The sequence below is a fragment of the Columba livia genome, chromosome 9 (assembly GCF_036013475.1).
Source record: "Columba livia isolate bColLiv1 breed racing homer chromosome 9, bColLiv1.pat.W.v2, whole genome shotgun sequence".
NCBI lineage: Eukaryota > Metazoa > Chordata > Aves > Columbiformes > Columbidae > Columba > Columba livia.
The window spans coordinates 24,344,324-24,364,046 of record NC_088610.1 but is presented as its reverse complement, the minus strand read 5'-3'; the positions used below and the strand labels follow the sequence as shown (position 1 = coordinate 24,364,046).

General features: G+C 46.5%; 1 protein-coding gene across 7 annotated transcripts in view; it reads right to left on the bottom strand.

Moving 5' to 3' along the window:
• KLHL24 (kelch like family member 24) overlaps positions 1-19,723 on the bottom strand; it is a 76,334-nt gene that overhangs the window by 15,538 nt on the left and 41,073 nt on the right. The window contains exons 1-2 of one of the 7 annotated variants that reach the window (XM_065074293.1): positions 12,235-12,384; positions 6,594-6,718 (exon numbers count right to left, since the gene is read on the bottom strand). The exons of 2 other annotated variants lie outside the window; for them this stretch is intronic. The gene's annotated coding sequence lies outside the window, so the exon portion shown is untranslated. Of the gene's footprint in view, positions 1-4,139; positions 4,908-5,390; positions 5,565-5,969; positions 6,138-6,593; positions 6,719-12,234; positions 12,396-19,723 lie in introns of those variants that run through there. 4 more of the 7 variants (XM_065074292.1, XM_065074290.1, XM_065074289.1 and 1 more) reach the window with 4 other exon arrangements.

Below are 19,723 nucleotides of genomic sequence, written 5' to 3'. Positions count from 1 at the left end.
TTCATTCTTAGCATCTCAAAATTAGTTCGCTGATTATCTCAAATTCCATTAAAAGTGAGTGTAAACTGCTAGTGCACAAAACAGAATGAAGAAAGAATTACATTGTTCGTCTAAAACTAATGAAAATAAGAACCAAGGGCAACTTACCGAGGACAGGGAGATTTTCTGTTTTACAAAGTACCACTAGCAAGTAATTATTAGCAACACTTTTTGCTCAAACACTTTCCAGTTTCAAATACCCAGAGTACAACACTCACCCCAGCACACAAACACAAAATCACATTATCAGAGCACTGAAGCTGTAAAAATCAAGTACTCAAATGATAGTGTATGCCAATATTAGTCTGCAAGTGAAGGAAATGCAGCTGATTTTGCAGATAGCATGTGTTAGGGGTAATTTGATCAACCAATCTGGCAGCAACAGAGCTTTTTGCCACTCCTGGGCTTTAAAACGAAGGGGATGAACGTCCACCAAGATATACTGAGGCAGCAAGAGGCTGGGCAAAACACCCTCTTGGGTCTGACACAGACATCATTCCAAATACATGTAGTATCTACTTGTATGCCTAGAAGGACAGGCACTGAATTATTTTAAAGTTCATGGAAATTCTTTTCGTGCTTCCAAGAGGTTATATTCAGTTTCCCTCATTCCCTACTTACAGAGTCAGTAAACGTCAGCTCCTCACAGCAATTTCATTTCCTGACGTGCCAGCATCGTTAGAGCTGCAATTACCCAATCCAAGTCTGGCTACATCATTGCTTAATATAGAGCACAACGAACACACTTTTTTTTTAAAAACAGGGTTTTTACACAGCACCTTTAAAAGGCACCATCTTAACCCACAGTGAGAGAGGAACGTGTGCTGTACATTTACTCATTGAGAAAAGAGGTTGGAAAGCTGTCACTTCCCATATAAAGTCTTTTACACATATTTACTGGTGGATTCTTGGTACAGCTCATTTACCCTACAAAGTACCTCATTTTATTTGGAATTAAAATAGGATCGGTTGTCCCTTTGATGCCAGAAAAACACTGTTGCAATGAGCCTATCTAATAACTGATGGCTTCAGAGACATTTTAACGAGGCATAAATAGACAGCCTAATCCGCAGCTGATGTTCTATCCCATGTATTTCACAACCATGTTACCCTGTAATGACGCAGTCTGTATAAAAAAACAAAACCAACAACCACCTCACCAGCTCTGTTGCTATCACCCTCACCCTTACTTTGAACTTTATCTGCAATTATTTCCATACTACTTAGCACAAGAAAGTGGGTAGAAATGAAGCATCAACAGTAGAAAATGAAAATGTAGCAATGAAAATATAAACCCTAAAGGCTTGATTCCAGTGTCACAGATTTACATCAGAAGTATTTCACTAAAGCTAATAATGCAGCTTTTCCAAAGCAAAGTTAGCCTGGAATCAGAAACAAGACACCCGCATATTGCAAGAGAGGGTAAAGCACTGCAATGAAGTTAAAAAAGCCTGAAGATTAAATGTTTCTCATTATGTGAGAAGTTAAGACTTAGGAAGACACTCTTATTACACAATCACTAATAAATGGAAACCAAGGCTGTGGGCTAAGACTGTTCATTGAAGGAGGCAATGTCTTTATGGTTGGAACAACACAATATTAGTGGTGAGCAAGTGGATTTTTTTTTTAATGTCCCAACGGTTTAAAGAAATGGGAGACTAAAAAAAAAAAAAATCTCCATGGAACAAAAACTAATCAAGGGGATATATATTGCAAATTCACAAATGAGAGAATGGAAAGGATAAAGTATTATGCTCTATTGCAGAAATTACTCCTTTTGAATATACTAGGCTTCAGTTTCTATCCAGCTAATTACTTCTGCAGGTTTGCTTAAGCAAAGCACATCTAGAAGACCATCAGTAACGTTATCCGACGTTCAGCTCTCAGATATACACACGGCCGCATTGCAAACCTTCTCTGGCAGTTTTAAGATGTCACCACCTCATGTTTCAGCCCGAAAGCTGTAACACCAGAAGGGAATCCATGCCCAGCACCGAGATGCTCAGTGTGCAAAGGAGGGAAACACTGACCCGAGGATACACCTGTCTGCACCTCCCGTGCACAGCAAGGTGCTTCTTACACAGCCCTGCAGACTCTGCATTGTACAGCACCAGTTGTTTGGAGAATGTAACGCTGAAATACCTTCAGTAAGTTTAAGCAAAGCAAAAGAAAAACACATTACTTTTTTCCCCCAAATGCAACTATTGGAAATTACTAGATTAAAAAAAGTACAAAACGCACTGGATAGCTTGCCTGAACAAGGATCAACAAGGACAGATCTTAAGCAAATCAGGGAGTAATTTTTAAAAAACGGAAAGCAAAAACAAGTTACACTTTCTATCAACAGCTTTTAAAAGTGCTTTACAGAAACAGCTCCAACACGGATGTTACCCACACATGCATATCTCTAATTTAAACTGGGTTCACCAGAAGTTCAGGTTTCTCTATTTCCTTAGTCTATATTTTGTCTGTAGGCTTGTCTACACAAGGTGCTCCTCAGAAATAATCTAAGAGCCCAATTCAGAGTCTGGTAAACGAGGTCTATTAAATGTTTGCCCTGACAACTCCTATTAATATATCAGTAAATCCTCCTCTGCAAATTGTTTTTATGTTACACTAAACTCCTCCTTCCTCTGCCGCAACATCCTGGAGTATTTTACCCCTCTCCCACTGGCTCTGGCAGAGCTGTTTTTCTGTCCATTCTGCATCCCTGACCTCCTTCGGTCCGTCACCAAAACTGACCAGGCAGCAGTGCGAACACACAGCCAGGGCTGGTGACACATGAGGTGACACCTCCTCACCAGGTGTGCCCCAGCTCCACCTGCAAAGCTTCCCCTCGGGCTGCAGTTTGGGGAGTACCCGGGGCTGAGCTTGGTCAGCTGCTGCCACCCTGCGCCCCGGTGACACCTGGGGCAGGCAAAAGGAGGTGCTGGGAATGGGCAGCACCAGCCTACAAAGAATCACATCTACTACTACCTGGTACGGTATTAGCAACAGCACCCCAAAGTAACACAACCAACGTTTAATACAAATAAACGGTATTTTCCTTCCGAGGCATGGGAACTATAACTCGGGATTGGGCAACTCTAGTTACTTTGTTTGCCACTTCAAGTGATCTTCGTCTCAGATGTCTGGTTACCACAAGAGTCAGAGAAAACAAACTGCCAGTTGTATCTGCTGCAACATGCTGCCTAAACCACAGCACGTGCTCTAGTTTGTTTTCTTTTAAAAGAAAAAGGTGATAGGGGGAAGCATAACCTTTCCTTCCACGGAACTCTAAATATAGTATTTATTTTTCCTTCTTCTCTGTGATACAAAAAGACCAAAATTGTTGGTTTTAAAGGCCTTTGTTATTCTTCTTTTACAACAGAAACTGAGGATTTATATGCCTTTAACATGAATGAAGCCTTCAAGAATACTGAGTAACTAGCAAACAAGAATTTGAAGTGAGCAAGCTGCTTGACATAGTAAGTCACCTGTATTGTAGAAGTCTCTTAACATAAAACACTATTGTGATTAAATAAATATACTCTGAATGCCAAAATTCAATAGTAATCAAGCTAGTGACACACACACAAAAATCCCTAAGTATCCTCAAAATGACCCGGCAAAAACAGGAACTGATTCGTACATGAAGCTAATGAGTATTAAGTAAAATAAAACAACAAACCTAAACCAAACAAAAAACACAACAAAAAACAAACAAGCAGCAAAAAGGTACGACTTTAAACTGTGCAGAAGTCTTTAGGTAACTTTTTGCAAGCTAAAAGGTCACCCAAAAGGACTCATGCCCCAGAGGGAAAAGCAAAACGAACCAAACCCACCGCATACCATCATTAACGCACCGGGAAAAGACTGTGAAAAAGTCAACACTCTTCCACCTTGGTTTCACTATCATTTTTACACATATTCATATTTTGCTTAAAAAACCAAAACAGAACAAAAGCCCCAGTCATTGCTCGCATCCCAATAACGTGTTTCAAGGACTTCCAGGGAGTTCAGACAACTGCTTGTAAATTTGAAACACACAAACAAAGTGCAGTAACCAAACGGCACAGTAACCGCCAGGCTGATATAGAACCCAATTAGATTACTCTTACCTAAAGGAACAGGAATTTTGAGTATGTAACAACGTGGAAATCGGATTAACACATCGGTGCGTCCCTCTGACCCCCCGCGCGGGGAACGCGGAGCACGCAGAACCGGCACAGATGGCCCGGGAGCGCGAACCCGAGCCCCCGGCCGGGGGCTGCACCCCGCTCACACTGCGGCCCCGGGGCAGCTGCCTGCGTGCACAGTTCGGTCCCGACACACGCCCAACTTGTTGCTGCCCCGGTTTGCTACGTAAGGGAGCAAAGCGTCACCCAGACAAACTCAGCAAAACAAAGGAATTACGGAAAAGGCCGGTGCGACGGGGGCGCTCCCCGGCTGTTTACTGGCGGGGCTGAAGGCGGCCGCACCAGCAGGAAATGGCAGCGCCCGGCGGGAGCGGACGCGGTTCCCGGGCTGGGAGAACCGGGCACCGCATAGCACAGACCGAGACCGCCACCGGCGGATCCGGGGCTTAACCCCGCCGCTGCAGGAGGGAGAACCCGGGCGCCCTGCAGCCGCGGGCCGGAGCCCCGTACACAGCAGCAAACCGACACTCGCTGCGGTGCAGGGACCCGCCAGCTCAGCCCCGCCATGGCGACAGCAGCACCCCGCCCGGCCCCCGGTTGCTGGGGTGCGCATGCGCAGTGCGACCGTCTCCCGGCCCAGTGCCCCCTCCGGGAGCCGCAGCGCGCACGCGCGCCCTCCAGCTCACCTTCACCCCGCGCCGCCTGAGCAACAGCCAGCCCCCGCGCCCTGCCCAATCCGCGGCGGCCCCGCGCCAACTCCCGCCCCCCCAGCCTGCCTGCCCAATCCGCGGCCGCGGAGCCCCCGCCGCCCGGGGGGCACGGAGGGGCGCGGGGGAGACCAGACCCACGTTACGAAACAGCCAGGGGCACCGGGTACCCCCCGCCCCGCTCCGCCGACCGGACCGCACCGCACCGCCCGCCGGGCCCCGCTGCCCGTACACAGCAGTAGGGGAGTGGGGGGAGCGACACACATACACACAGCCGACAGGTCCCGCGGCACCGGTGCTGCCAACAGCCCTTCCCCGCCGTGGCACCGCTGCGGGGCCGCCCCGCGCTGCCCCACCGCGGCGGCTAACGGTCCCGGCCGGCCCCGCGCCTTTCCCCGCCTCCGCGGTAGTCGAGCCCCTGCGGAGCCCCGCGCAATTCTCCGGGGGCCACCGTTCCGCCGCGGCGGCCCCGTCGACACCCGAGTCCCGCTCCCGCAGCGCGGCCCCGCGGCGGCCCCGTACTCACAGCCGGGAACGGGCCCCGCCGCGCTGCGCCCCGCGGGAGCTGCTGCCCGCGGGGGTGGGGTCGGGTGGAGAGCGGAGCGCGGCGATCCGGTGCGCTCGGGCCTCTCCGCCGCTGCCGGTCGCGCTGCCAGCGCCGCTCAAAACAAAGGGGCCGGCGGGGCATGTGACCTCGAGCCACCGCACATGATGTCACGGCGGCTCCGCGCGGCCCTGGGAGCTGTAGTCCCGCCGCCCCGCCCGAGCCTGCGGTCCCGCTGCCGGGCGGCCCGGGACGAACCGCGAACGGGAGGGCCCCCGGCAGCCCCTGGGACCCCCGGGGGATGCACACAGCCCGGTACTCCGGGCCGGACCCAAGCCAGAGTTGCGGGGAGGTGGGTCGGGATGGCACGGTGCACAGGGACGCTGCTTTGTGCCAGCTCTGGAGAGCCCAACCAAAACCCCTCCACAAAAGCTGTCTCCCAGACGAAAGGTCTAAAGACCTTTACCACCAGGTCTCTGGGTAGCTTTGTACTCTGCACGGCCAAAATGAAAACTATGACTGTACGCACAAAATATCAAACAAAAGAGGACTTTTGTCTACCTGAGCTGCAGGTTCGCCTACTTAATATCGAATTTCCAACAGATGAAGCTTTTCACCGGTTCCTGGTCAACAGTAAGACAAAACCACAGAAAGGCAAGGTTAGTTTTAAGCTGGGATGTGAAGAGCACTGGTGTCGCAGCTGGAGGTCGCAGCGGTGGCAGCCAGTCAACTGCAAATATAAAAGCAGGACCCTGGTGTCATTGCCGTGCAATTTCAAGAGCAGGTCTGAGCCTGTCCTAGAGCCCAAATTCACTTCATATCCAAACTATTTGGACAGCAGCCCATGCTCCAACACAAGCTGATGGAACATGCCTGGGAGTATGGAAATTTATTTTTGCTCTGCCCTTTAGCATAAGCAAACTTGCAAGTCCATAATGCAGAGTAGCGAGGCAAGGGCAGGGACATGCATGCTTAAATTAAGTTCATTACCAGGTACTAAATGAGGCCTTATGCAATGCCGTGGAGCTGATGTAGGCAGGTAACTGGCTGTGTTCTCCTTCCTAGAAGGATGACCTCTCCCTTTGCCCCTTACTGCCAAGGGAAAGGAATATCAATTCTATTAGCTGCCACCTACTTTGCTCTCCTAACTGTTAGATATCAATCCCAGGTATAATCTATCTTTACCTTTTAGTGAAGCCACACAATCTTCTGACCTCAGGATATTCTCCTGTTGCCTCTTCAGGCTCTCCCCAGGCGACGTACGCAGGCTCGTGCTCTTTGCAGTAGCTGACGGTGCTGCTTCTCTGAAACTATTAGAAGAGCAGCATGTGCTCAGGACGCCAGGACTGACACTCCCTGGGGCAAACCAGTCTCAGATTTTCCTAGGCTAAAAAAGCCCTGCTTTTCCCTGGGGTCAGGTAAATTGCAGCTTTGCAAAACAGTTAGAATTACTAATTAAAAGGCTAAGTTTCTGAAAACAGGCTGAAAATGTCTATTGATTTTGGTAGGTAAATTGTTTTCATGAAGACCTTAATAAATTGAAACCTTCAACCGTTTTTCTGCTGAACTAAAACTCAGACCTGCTTTACAGATTTAATTACAAGAGAGACTGTTCAGGCCATTTTCCATCTTTGGCCTGGAAAAGCAAGAAGGACCCCAAACAACATAAACAGCAAAGCAAAAGTCACCAGACAGTTCACATTGTACAGTAAAGTTGCATTTCGATAACTTATTTCACCCACTGAATATAAAAAAGATTAATAACCTTACTGGTTACAAAGACATGACCTAAGAAAAATGATTTGCTTAAAATAGATCTTCTCTTATCTGATATACCCTCTTGTCTGCCCCAGTCCTTTGAGTCTGTAACTCTTGAGGTCAATACGACTATGTAAAGTTCACTTCAGAAAACATAACCAGGATTAAAGCAGTGAGTCACGGGAAGGAAAAACATTAAAAGAGGGTCAAGAGATCTCTGAATTGGCTTGAAGGAGCTATCTGAAGGGAGTATGTTTACTCCAATAAAAGCTGCACATGGCAAAACCATCTTGTGTGAAGAAGGTAAATGGAGCATTTAAAAAGAAAATACTAATTAAAAATATTCATTGAGCAATCAATTGTTTCATAATGTGCACATGTATGCATGCAGTCACATCCAGACACTTCCAGTCCTGAAAGCCAACGTCACCGGCAATGTCTGAAATTAAGGATACTTGAGTTGCTACTACATCCTATTGCTCTTCATTCCTCTGCTAGCAGGGGCATTGGCTGTTCTTTCTCAAGCTGCCAGGCATTTCTCTCAAAATAAGCAGCTGCACGCTGCCTGAGAAGCTGAAGGCAATTATTAAAGATTACTCACTTCTACAAAGCTTCTTTAATACTTTTTTAACAATGTAAAGTACTTGCAAAGCATTTAAGGCCAATATTTTCTGAGGAGGTCAGTGATTCTGGAGATGTTGAAGGCATCTTCAGGGCACTGGAAAGGTTAAAACCTAAAATTAGAAGCCTGCGTGAAAATTCTGGCATGCATCCATGGATGTTCATGTGTTTTTCTGGTGGTGTTGGATTTGAATACCGGCACCGTCAGGCACTTTTCACATGCATTTCAACGACACGGTGTGCCACCTAACTGGGTCAGTGCATTCCTCCAAAGAAAGACATTAACTATTTTGGGAAGTCGTGTGCTAGCATGCTCCTGAGAACTTTTCTCTACTGCGGAGAGCGTTGTAACTCCTAACCAGATTTTCTAAAATTAAGCAAAGCCCAGATGTTTTTCAAGTAGTTCAAACATACAGAAAACAAAACGAAAGAAAATCCATGGTTTCTTTTTAGTAGTTATTTACTGCTAATGGACACCTACCCTACCCAGCCTGGGGAAGGGCTCGAAGCTGAATCAAAGAAGAGATGAAGATGAGCCGCAGGAAGCTGATGAAGAATATGAAGGGAGATGACAGTCTAAGTACCACGTCCCTTACCCTGGTTGCTGATCAGAGAGAAGACAGCAACATTAAATACCCTGAATGCAACATGGCGAATGTATCACTGGATAAAAGAGAGAATTTAGACATCTAATTAAAGATGGAGGACAAGTGCAGGCTAATGACTGACAACGAATGAGCAACATAAGGGATGTTGTGAGGAGCTGTGAAAGGAAAGGAGCAGAGGTGAACCAAATACTTCTCAGCACAAGGAGGGAGAATAGACTCTGATGTTGCTAGAAAAAGCTTTAGTGGACAGAAAGCTTACAAAAAGAAAGGGATGGTGTTGAGTGACACCATCATTGAAGATCCTGATTGAAGTAAGCACAAAACAAAATGACAGAAGCCATTCAGCAGGATTACAAACAATAGTCTGTACTGTCTGAAAAGGTGACGTTAATAGCAATTTGTGAGGAAGAGCAAAAGAGTGTGTTCAGTAACTCTTGAGGAATTTACTTTTTGAGTATGCCAGGAAAAAGTGCTAAGGTGCACTAGGTGAAAAGGAAGAGGTGTATGGAAACAGTATGATAAATAAGAGTCTGGATTTAGATGAGGATGAAAGTACAGCAAAGTCTTTTTGTAAGATAAAAAAAAAAACTCTCAAAGAAATAGAGAGAACCCACCAAAACTTGCTAAAATCCTTCCCTTCGCTTTGAACAGACTTACACCAACATCCTGCCAAAAGCCCTGTGGGTCACAGTAACTTGAGCAGAACTGCTGTGGATAATCGGCAGGTACAAGATTTTCAGGTGGAAGGCACTTTTCCAGGACTGCTCCCTTTCAGCCTCTCCTCTCCCCATCACCTGTTGGAGATGGCAGCTGCACCAGGAAATGTCACCTGCGACGCAGATTGCTGCGCTGGTGCTTGGATAGTGCAGAGCCCTGGTAAACCAGTACTCCCTCTGCCCAGACACCTCTTACTCATCTTTTCCATCCTCACTGCCTCCTGGCTGGCTCTGTAGATCCCCCTTTCCTCTGGCCCCACATGCTGCACGTCCCGACCCTTTGCTCAGGCAGGCAATGCGTCGCTGGGTGTCCATCTGCAGTGGTGGCCCTGCCACAGGGGTGACACAGGGCATCCTCTGCAGCCAAACGCTGCACTCATCCCCACATGGCAGTGCCGGGCTGGGTGCCGCCCCATCACCAGCTGCTTGGCACTTGCTCCTGCTCAGCCAGGGAGACACCGGCATTACAGGCTATGTACTTAAGCACAAAAGCCTGGCAAAACATCAATAACATTTTTACTAATTCAGCCCTGCAATTAGTACTGCATATCCCCCTGTACAGCCCGGTCCCCGCTTGGCCAGCCCATGTTCCTCACCGATGCACAGCCCCTCTCTCCCAGTTCACCCCAGTAGCCATTCTCTGCTGTAGGTGCCTCATGCCAATGGCGCTCCTCTGCAGAAAGTGTGTGTTGAATTTTTCCGCCCAGTATCTCCCATCTCCCAAGCCTGGGAGACAACTATGGGAGTGTAATTGCAGAGCTGAGAAGAATGAACATTGCATCACTGCTGCTATAAACACTGGACTGTTTCTTTTTTACAGCACTTACAGTATTGAGACACCATGAAACCAGTACCTAACCAAGGGAGACAGAGACAGTCTGCTGCTGTTTGTCTGATTCTTCTCTCCGGGGAGAAATAAGAAGCAAAGAAATACAAGTTGTTTGAGCTCTTGTTGGCTGCACAAGAGCAAAGACTTGAAGAGAGCTGTTGCAGAATGGCAGACAGACAGCATGTGCAATCACTAACTAGGTACCTGCAAAAACAGTTGCCCGAGCTGATGTGGTGTTATCGCCATGTTCCCACCCAGCCCCGTAACCTCCAGCCCAACCACAACCCCACAACTGTATGCATTACGAATTTTCTCACGAGTGTTTTTCACACATCCCTGCAGCGCAGGCCTTCTCTCTCTGCCACGCTGCCGCAGAGCACCCTGCTGCAGAACTCCAGCTCTGCCCTTCAGCCATGCTTAATAGCTCTCTCCTCAAACTATTTGCCAGTGCCAGGACCAATTAATAGGCAGGAGCATTGCACCGCTTCATCTCTGAGACCTTCAGGCGTTTCACAAGTTAAATAAATCCTTTCTCCAACCCAAGTGACCATGAAAAGCTTTGTCAGTGAAGCAGAAAATAAGTCAGGTTTAAAATAAACATTTAAGTCAGGTTTAAAATAAACATTATTTTGAACCAGCGTGTGCATGCCACCATCCCAGATTTGGGAATCTCAGAGTGGCAAAGCTACCAGTGACCTCCACACTTGCTGGTCCATGCCACCAGCTATGTCTGGTGCAGCACAGCTCGAGGAACAGATCCTAAGCTTACAAATTAGTTAGCTTGGACTAATATCCTTGCTAGCCCTAACAGTGACTGTGGGACAGCAAGTTCCAGCTGCAGGAGCAGCCAGCCTGCATTCTGAAGAGGTTCTCACACTGCTCTGCTGCTGCTGTGCTCTTGGGCATCTTATAATTGTGGCTACCCCTTCACTTTGGTCATCAACAAAGCTTCATTGGGTAAAGTTAACCCAGGTACACGCAGCTGCTCCTCCATTACTGGCACTATGGGGAAAAACAATTCCTCTCCAAGCTGACAAGACTTGGCTCTCAAAAGATGGAGGAATCATGGGATGCCAGAAAGACAACTGGCAAGTTTGTCCTCAAATTCCAGGCTTCCTGCACCCAGCAAAGCAGCATGGAAAAAAGCCCTCGACTATCCAGCCGTCACCGTTGGGATTCACCAGCCCGGCATTCCCAGCCCAAATGCTGCCTTGGGCATGGAGGGGTGGGGAGGGATGTGGGAACAGCTGCTGTGTGGATACAGCTGCTTTGGAGTGGCACCCAAAATCCCAGCCCAGATCAACACCCCAGTCTCTCCCTTCTTCATAAACATGCTTTCGAGCACCTGCTCTGATGCCTAAAATGGGACTGTCCCTGGACCTGAAACACTCCTATGGAAGAGAGCTGCGTGCTGCCCTGAAGAGAGTGCTCAGCTCTGTTTAAACGCTAAGCCAGACTAAAGCAGTTTCAGATCAATGGTCCTGGACAAACATTTGTCACACGAGGACAGGACAGAAAATGGTAGCCAAAATAATCTCAGGAAAAGCACACTTAATGAACGTTTGCAGATTCCAGTGCAGTAGCTAAATCAACATGTTGTTTTGCCAAGAAAACATTGTGAAATCTGCGGCTTATTCTTTGATCCTAAGCCTTCCCTACCCATCTATTCACGAGTAGCATCATTAGACAGAAATGATTGTAAAAATAAGATTGGTTAGTTGCTGATAATAAACAGAAAGTTTTGTTGTGCCATGGCCAGCTACTAGACTTTTCTGGTGCACATCAATATGGTATTGAACCTTGAAGAAAAAATGGAAGACATAAAATATTACATAAGGTATAAAAGGCTTTCTTAGCCTTTTATGTTAACATTTCAATATATAGGAGAGAATACTTTGTAATTTTAAAAGGGGAGGAGAACTGAAATGAGCAACGGGTCATTATTGTAGGCAGGAAGTAATATAAAGGCAAATACATGCCTCATTTCTTTAGATGCTTGTTATATGTATGTTATTTATATTTTCCCCTAAAATTTAATAAACCTAATAATGCCCATCTTTTTTTTTTCTAACACGGAAGCATATTAACAAGAGTATGGAATTCTGAAGCTCTTCTGACTTTCCCTGGAGCAGATACCATGGAAATGGAAATGACACTGGAATGTTAAAATCCTCCAGTCTCTTTTTAATGGGAAAGTTAAATTGTTTTAGATCAATACCAACTGGCAGAAAAATTAAAGTAGTATTTCTAAGTTAAGAATCTAAAATCAGAAACGAGAAGCTTTTAAAAGTTACCTGCTTTCTCAAGTCTAAGGTGACTTTGGTCCCCTCTTTCTCCAATGTCACACCTCCAAATTTTCACACGTAGTCAGCTGCACCTCGGCTCCCTCCCCGACGCTCCGGAACACTTAACACAGCCACCGAGCTGGGCTCCACCTCCTGGCCCTGATACCAGCCAGCAGAAGTATCTGTCATGGTTTCCAAATTCAAAGCGTTGCGTTGCTGAGCTCCTGGCCTGGCCGGCGCTGCTGTCCCAATGCCCTACATTCCAGACAGCGTCCCTGACGGATTGCACAGCCTGACAGCCACCACTGAGCTTTCGCAGCAGCTCCCCGAGCGCCTCGCTCCTGCCAGCACCAAGGTCTGTGCCGGTGAGGCTGGAGACTCTCGGGGTATGTCAAGACTGTGATCGAAGCGGAGCCGGCGAGCTTGTGCATGCACATGGTGCCCCGTGCTCCCGGAGCTCTTCTGCACTCCCTGGCAGCAGGGTGAGGGCAGGGCTGGCTCCTGCGGCTCTCTGGGCTGCAGGATGCTGAGCAAAGCTCAAGTGTACTTGAGTCCTGGTATCTCCAGCCCAGGAGCTCTTGGGCACCCACCCGCAGGGTGGTCAGGGGGAGCCCATGGGTGTTGGAGACGGCAGAAGCAGCCTGGAGAGCAGCTGGAGCTCTCGCTCCTGGAGCCTGGGCAGCAGAGCCCGGGGCACATGTCCTCCCAAAGCGTGGGACTGCCTGTCCTGCGTCCACGGGAGGTCCAAAAATCATAGTGTGCTTTTCTGGCCACAGCTGCTAGGAATCTGCCGTGCTCATAGACAGAAAGTTATGGCTGCATTAAGCTAAGATTGCTCAGATGAGCTTAAAAAAACAAAATAGCAAATGAGCAGGCTCCTGACAGCGCAACACCTTCACGTTGGTACACAGGAAGTTAAAGCATACTCTGATAATTTCCCTTCTTCATCTGGAAATACTACAACTTTTTCAGTGCTTCCCCTTCTTTTATTTTAAATTGATGTACTTCACACAATACCTTTATTTGCATAAGGACATTAACAACTCACTGACTCTGTTTCTAACTTTAGGTCATTAATAATTCAGTTACGTAAAATGCAGTAATGGTTTTTACCGCTGGGAATAAGTAGCAAATTGTACTTTTCTACAGCATAATCTCTGCTCAGGTTAATATTTTTCCACCTGCTCAGCTATTTAACTAGCATTCTGCCAATTTAATTCCTCCACAGGCTGCAGGTAGCTGGAAGCTGTGAAGCAGGGCTCCTTCATGTTCGCAAGCTCCCTGGCTCACACCATACAGACTCTTCCTTTGTATAACTAACATTGAATTGTCCTGAGAGCTGGCTAATGACTCTGCCTAAACAACAGTTTCACACATGTTTAGATTTCTTGCAAAAGAGACAATTAAGACACCCTGCTGAAAAATTGCAAAAGCTCCATTTTTTAACAGTATTTTAAAACTTGCTGAAACTTCCGCTGCTATGACAGTGACGAGGAACCAGCTGAGCACTATACTAAGTTTTTTTAAACTAATGTTCAGGTTCATCTAACGTTCACCGTTCTTCTCACCATCAATTGGAAAGTTTAAAGGTCAGCTGTGAGCAAAACAAAATAGCTGTGGAGGGAAAAAATAAACTGGAAATCAGAAAGACGTATGTACTGGCTACGGACAGAAGAGCACGTGTGTGGAGGTGTATTAAGTCGAATTGCACTTTGACCAAAATTTGTGTATTTATTTATTAAAAACATGTAAATCTCTGCTTCTTTCCACTTATCAACGCTGAGCTTTCTGCATTCAGCTGCCAGGGAACCAACTGATTCTGCTCTTCACTATGTCAGAAAAGGAGATACCATAATTAATTAGATAAATTTTTAGGTTCCAGTGAAAAACTCATGTTCTAAGAGTAGCAATATTTGCCAATGGCATCCTTATTTTCCAGATAATTAGGCCAGCTAGTAAATGACCCCATGTCAGCCAGCAGCAGTAACTATCTCATATGCTGATCAAAAGCCCATCCCAAGGAACATCAGGACCACACTGAATCTGGGGACAGCACTTCTAAGCTTCAGGCAGCCCCAAAACCAAAGCACAACTCGGTCACAGCTTTGGAGCGTCACTTGGGGTGTGAATTCATCAGACAGGTATGTGTGTGCAGAACTGGCTGAGATTGACAAGCCTTAATGAAAAATGGAAGTCAGCATTGCTTTAGACTTCAGTAAGAGCCGAGACTAGGTTTATTTCCCATGGTTTGGGGTCACACTGTCGTCATTTCACAGGGTCACTTAGTATATACTATGAATAGACTCAAGAACTGAAGTTTCAGTCCAGCCATTGTCCCCAACATTCATTAACATCAAGCATACACTAGAACACACACCTACACACAATTCACTACAAATGGCAGCTTCCTCCATTTCCGAGTTCTTGCCAAGCAGAACAGCTCTGCTTCATTTCAAGAGCTGCTTTGGTGGCCATGTTTTATCAAGCCATGGAAAACATGCTTGAACTATAGTGCTGTGACTTCCCAGCGAGGCTGCGTTTCTTACCTTGGCACACTGGACACCAGAGCCTGGCTGCAGTGGAAGATGGAGGTGCATGAAGAATATGAGATCAAAATATCACTGAGGACAACAGGCCTCTACTTCTTCTGCCATGGGCCTAATTCCTTGTGTCCACTTACAGAGATCAAAGGTGTAATTTCCTGAGAGGAAGAATTATTTGTGCATAAACAGCCATTAACTAATAGTCCAGAGAAGATGCTTTTAAATTCAAATGGGTGGCACAGCAGCCGGTACTAGACAAGTGACCCAAGCATCTCTTTACATAAACTAGAGCAGGAGGGAGCCGGATGCTGATGACAAAACCTCTTTGTGAGTAACACCAGCAAAATCTTTTAGAGAGCAATTCAGGACTAGGTTAAAAGAAAATGGTGCACTTCTCTCCTAGTATTATAGAAATTAACTTTAAGAATCACATTTCTTTCCCTGTTCGTGTACAACTAGAAATGGAAATAACCACAGCTATTTTGTTTCAAAAACTGATTAACTTGAGGTGGCGAAAGGGGAAGCACTTGACTGTTCTCATGAAAAACCTGTAGTAGCATAAGGTGTTGTGGAAAGAACATCCTTCTTCCAGGGAAAAGGAAAAGATTATTCTGAACGAGTTACAGCACTCAGCAGCTACCACGTCCTGTACCTACTGCATTTCTTATTAATCTGACCTTCAGCCCCACCCCTGGGCTTTGGTCCTTCCAGTTTCATTTGGGTGCATCTCATCTTGGGCTACAAGATCTTAAAATCCAGTGCTAAGTGATGTCTCAGCTTGTTCTGCCTGCAGCTTTGGGAGTGACCATACTGCACCCCCAGACCGCAATTCAGCTTCTCCAAATAGAATAAACACTTATTTAAATAGTATTCTTCCTCCACCACTCCCTCAAAAGCCTGTGAACTGGTGATCAAAGATTTCTCAAGCTCAACTGGCCCATCCACACACCAGGGTTAAGGTTTAGTAGCCTCTATGGCCAATAACACACATGGGAGTAATACGTTTAGGATAACAACCAGACTTTGAATACTGAAACCAAATAACCTGACATTTACAGTTTGGTCATCTGAGATCTATCTTTTTACAAGGTGAAAGCACAGTTTGGAGTCACTCGTCTGGATTGCTAGCACAATGCCTGACTATCCCACTACCCCTAAGAAAACAATATCTGGAAGCAGCAGTTATTCTAGAAACATCCCTGAGACTTAAAATACAAGCAAAATAGTCTGAGAGCAAAAGTTGTGAAGATATTAACACAGCACTAGCAGAGTAACATTGTGATACTCTCAAAACAGGTGGTGCTTTTCAAGAGGGAGGGGATGAGACAGGCCAACCTCACCAAATCATGGCTGTTTGCTGACAACTGCAGCTGCCCAGGGGAAGCGATACAAGATGGCTCAAGGAGTAGGTTTTGAAATGGAAGGTGGTGCTGGTTCAGAAGAGGGAGTAAAACTGTGATGAAACAAAGATGCCAACTTGCAGTTTATAGAAGATTTGATCCACAAATTCTGGATGTATTTTCAAAAACAAAAATCACATCTGTTTCCCCATTGCTAAAATAAGAAGATGCTATTTTAAGCCAGTGAACATTATCCCACTGTATTGGAAACACAGACAAAAAATTCAGCAACTTTCCAGGGTTGACAAGGTTATCTCGGGCCTCAGTATCTTACTTTGCACTGTGCTAGAAAACAGCTCATAGTTAAATGAGCCCTGACATGTGTGTCCATCTGTCCAGCTGCAGTCCCCAGGGTCCTCTGCCTTGGAAGGCTTTTTCTGCGATGCTTATCAGGTTGCCCCATGGAAGTGATTGGAGTGTTGGGACTCCAGGTAGAACTCAAAACTTTCCGAGGCTCCTCCTCTGCTGTTGTGTCCTCCTTCTGTTGGAGGCTAGCACCTTTAAACCAGCCACCTCAGATGAAAGAATGCTTCCACAACCATCAGGAAGTATGCTGAAGATGTAGCTGCCAATATGTTGCTGGGTGGCTCCAGCTTTGCAAGTTATCTGCTTGCTCCTAAGAAGCTCTGGTGATGGGTTTTGCAACATTGGGGGAAACATAAGGTGGAAGAGCCAACAGCAGCTGCTTGGTCATGGATGACACATACCTGGAGCAATGTTGGTGGTCGTGAAATGGACAGAGTCTGGAACAAGAGGAAGAAGACAAACAGCAAGGATGCACTTTGTGGGAGCTCTGCAGTGATGGGACACTCACATGAGAGTTCCCTTCCAGGTCAGAAATATGAAGCCATGGCCATCTGCAAGCTCAGCAACCTGCTCATTACCTACAGTAGGAGGTTTCCAGATCCCAGAGCAATATCAGGCTGGCTCAGCATCTTCTTTCTCAGTCTGGAAAACCTCCTGCCAGTCTTCATCTGGCCTCATCCTTGAGGCAGCCACATGCTTCCATACTTCTTTCTTGGTCCCTCTCAGACTGTCTAGGTTCATAAGGGCTCTGCTAGCTAAAGTACAAGGACTGTGGGAAGCAAAATAAGTAACAAGAACTGTCAGAAATAAGTTTCTATGTTTCTGCCTTTGTTTTGAGAATGCCTCAGTTCCTTGCTCTCGATCCATTGTTGCTGGCTATCCCAGCTGTGTTTTTTTCTGGCTCTCCTCTTAATCATCACCCCATGACTGTGACTTTTCCCAGGGACTGCCTGAACCTTTCACTCTCCAAGATGGGAACCAGGACCCGTGTCCAGTCTGAGCAGATTCACCCGGCTTGGTCAAGCTTTACAGTTCTGAAACACCACAGTGATGAGATGCTGGTTTCAGGAACAAACAGTTGAAAATGGTCTGATGTTGGCTACAGATCAATGTTTAAGCAGGGAGCATGATCAATGGGTAACAGAGGACGCAGAAGTAAGGAGATCATGGCAGGATGCAAAGCAGTCTCTGAACTCAGCTCACCAAACATACAAACCAGAGATACATACGTACCAGCAGTAGTCTGTGATGTTACATAGCTCTGTAAACTTACTGTGTGACAGAGGTGGTGGATATACTTTATTTAGCCAGTCACTCCAGCCAGATATCTCAAGCTGGTACAGCTTTGACATAGCTCACATATTCAGTATGTGTGATCTAAAGACAACAGACAAACACATCATGAACAGACAAACCTTCAGCTCTTACCAGATTAAGTGGTTCCTTTAGCTAACAGGTAATTCTTTAATAAAAACACTAGGAGTGCAGCTAGATCAAGCTTCTAAAGGCCAAAAAAGAAGAATGTATTTGGAAGCTGCTGCCATAAAGTATCAAGTTGGATTTGCCCCAGGAATAACATTTTGCTGCTGCAGTTTTGGGTGATGGAGCAGCTCAAGCAAGCGGCTCCCTGATGCTGGTTTGTTACTTCTACTTGCAAAGACACAACATTCACCTCAGCGCTGCCCTGGTTCTTGTCCAAATGATGAAACTAGCTGCTACATTTGCAGATGAATCCCTGACTGAGGGATTCTGTAAATATTAGGCAGACCTATAAAAACAGACTGACAGGAATAAAGGAGGGGAAGTGCTTGGCAGAAAAAAAATCAATAATTTTAAGGGTTAAAAATATATCACATGGGTTGGCAATGGCATAGAAGGAGACAGACTGCAGATAGTGATCACCGCTACTACTAGTCAACGCTTGCTTGAGCTACCAAGGCCCTTCCTACAGCACAGTTAATGGTAGCGTGCTGACAACACCGCAGCGATCAACCGACTGCAGGGTTTCCGTTCCCAGCACTCACAGCCAATATAATCCTCCTTCAGCTTTTGCAACTATTTGTGCTTTGTTAAAGCTTCAGCAACTGGAATCAAGTGATCGCTGCCGAATCTCAGCTTTCACTTCAAACAGATAAAAGAAAATACGAAGCTTCTCGCCATCAGAGAAAAGCCTGATAAGATGAATTCCCTAAGGTCAAAAGCCATGAGGATAAACAAAGAGAACCTAACCCAAGATAGGGTTAAAATACTGTGATTTTTTTGAAGGGTGTCCTTCATTTTCTGATTGTATTCCAGCAGGAGTACTTGGTGGAAAGATGGGACTGGCTGTAGAAAAGGAAGCATTCGTTACCAAGAGTTGGCACAAAAGCAGGAGGAACACATTTACATCAGCAGGGAAAGTAAAAAGCCAAAGCACTGCACAGACTACACAAAATGAAGAAAAAAAAATGTTACAAGGATGTAGGAGAAAGCAGGAGGGAGATTTTTTGTTTTCCTTCCTCTTGATCATTCTATCTTATACAAGAATCCTCTAGATCTCTCTCTGAATGCCGCTTTCACCTCCTTCGTCTAAGCCAAGCTTCCCCTAACACTGGGACTTAAGCTGTACAAGCTGGAGGCAAAAGAGGAAACCGAACACAAAATAAGAACATGAGGACTGGCCAAACGAGGATTCCTAGAAGTAAGTATCACAATGGCAACGTTGGTTAGGACCCAAGCTACCAAGGCGTGCGGCTAGACCTGCATTCCTCTTAGGGGGAGAGAGAGGGAGGGTGATTTTCTAACACCATAGCATGAAACCTTCCTAAGCGAGTCAAGGGATTTACCTTGTTCCTTTCAACAGGCTGTGTGGCTTATTATCTCCATCAACTTGGGTCAGTTTCTCATCTAGGTGAGGTCCAAGTAGATCCAACTCAGTCTTAGGAGAAAGGGTTCAGCCCTGCGCTTGGTCTGCTCCTGTCGTGCTGCAGGGTCAGCCCCAGTGCTCCTAGCAGCAGCCCCACCATCGGGTGCTCAGCCCACTGGCCCACCGCTACCCCTGTTTATCCTGGGGACTGCAAGTTCAGTGTAGGTGTGACTCGGTCTATCTCCAGCAATGGGGATGGTGGGTACGATACGTGGCTCCCCGGACTCCCTCCTTCAGCTTCCACTATTGGCCAGAGTTGGTGGCATGGCACTGGCTGCATGGACACACCAGGGACATCACTGTGCCTGGCAGCCTGGCCTGGAGACCATCAGCTGCAACATCTT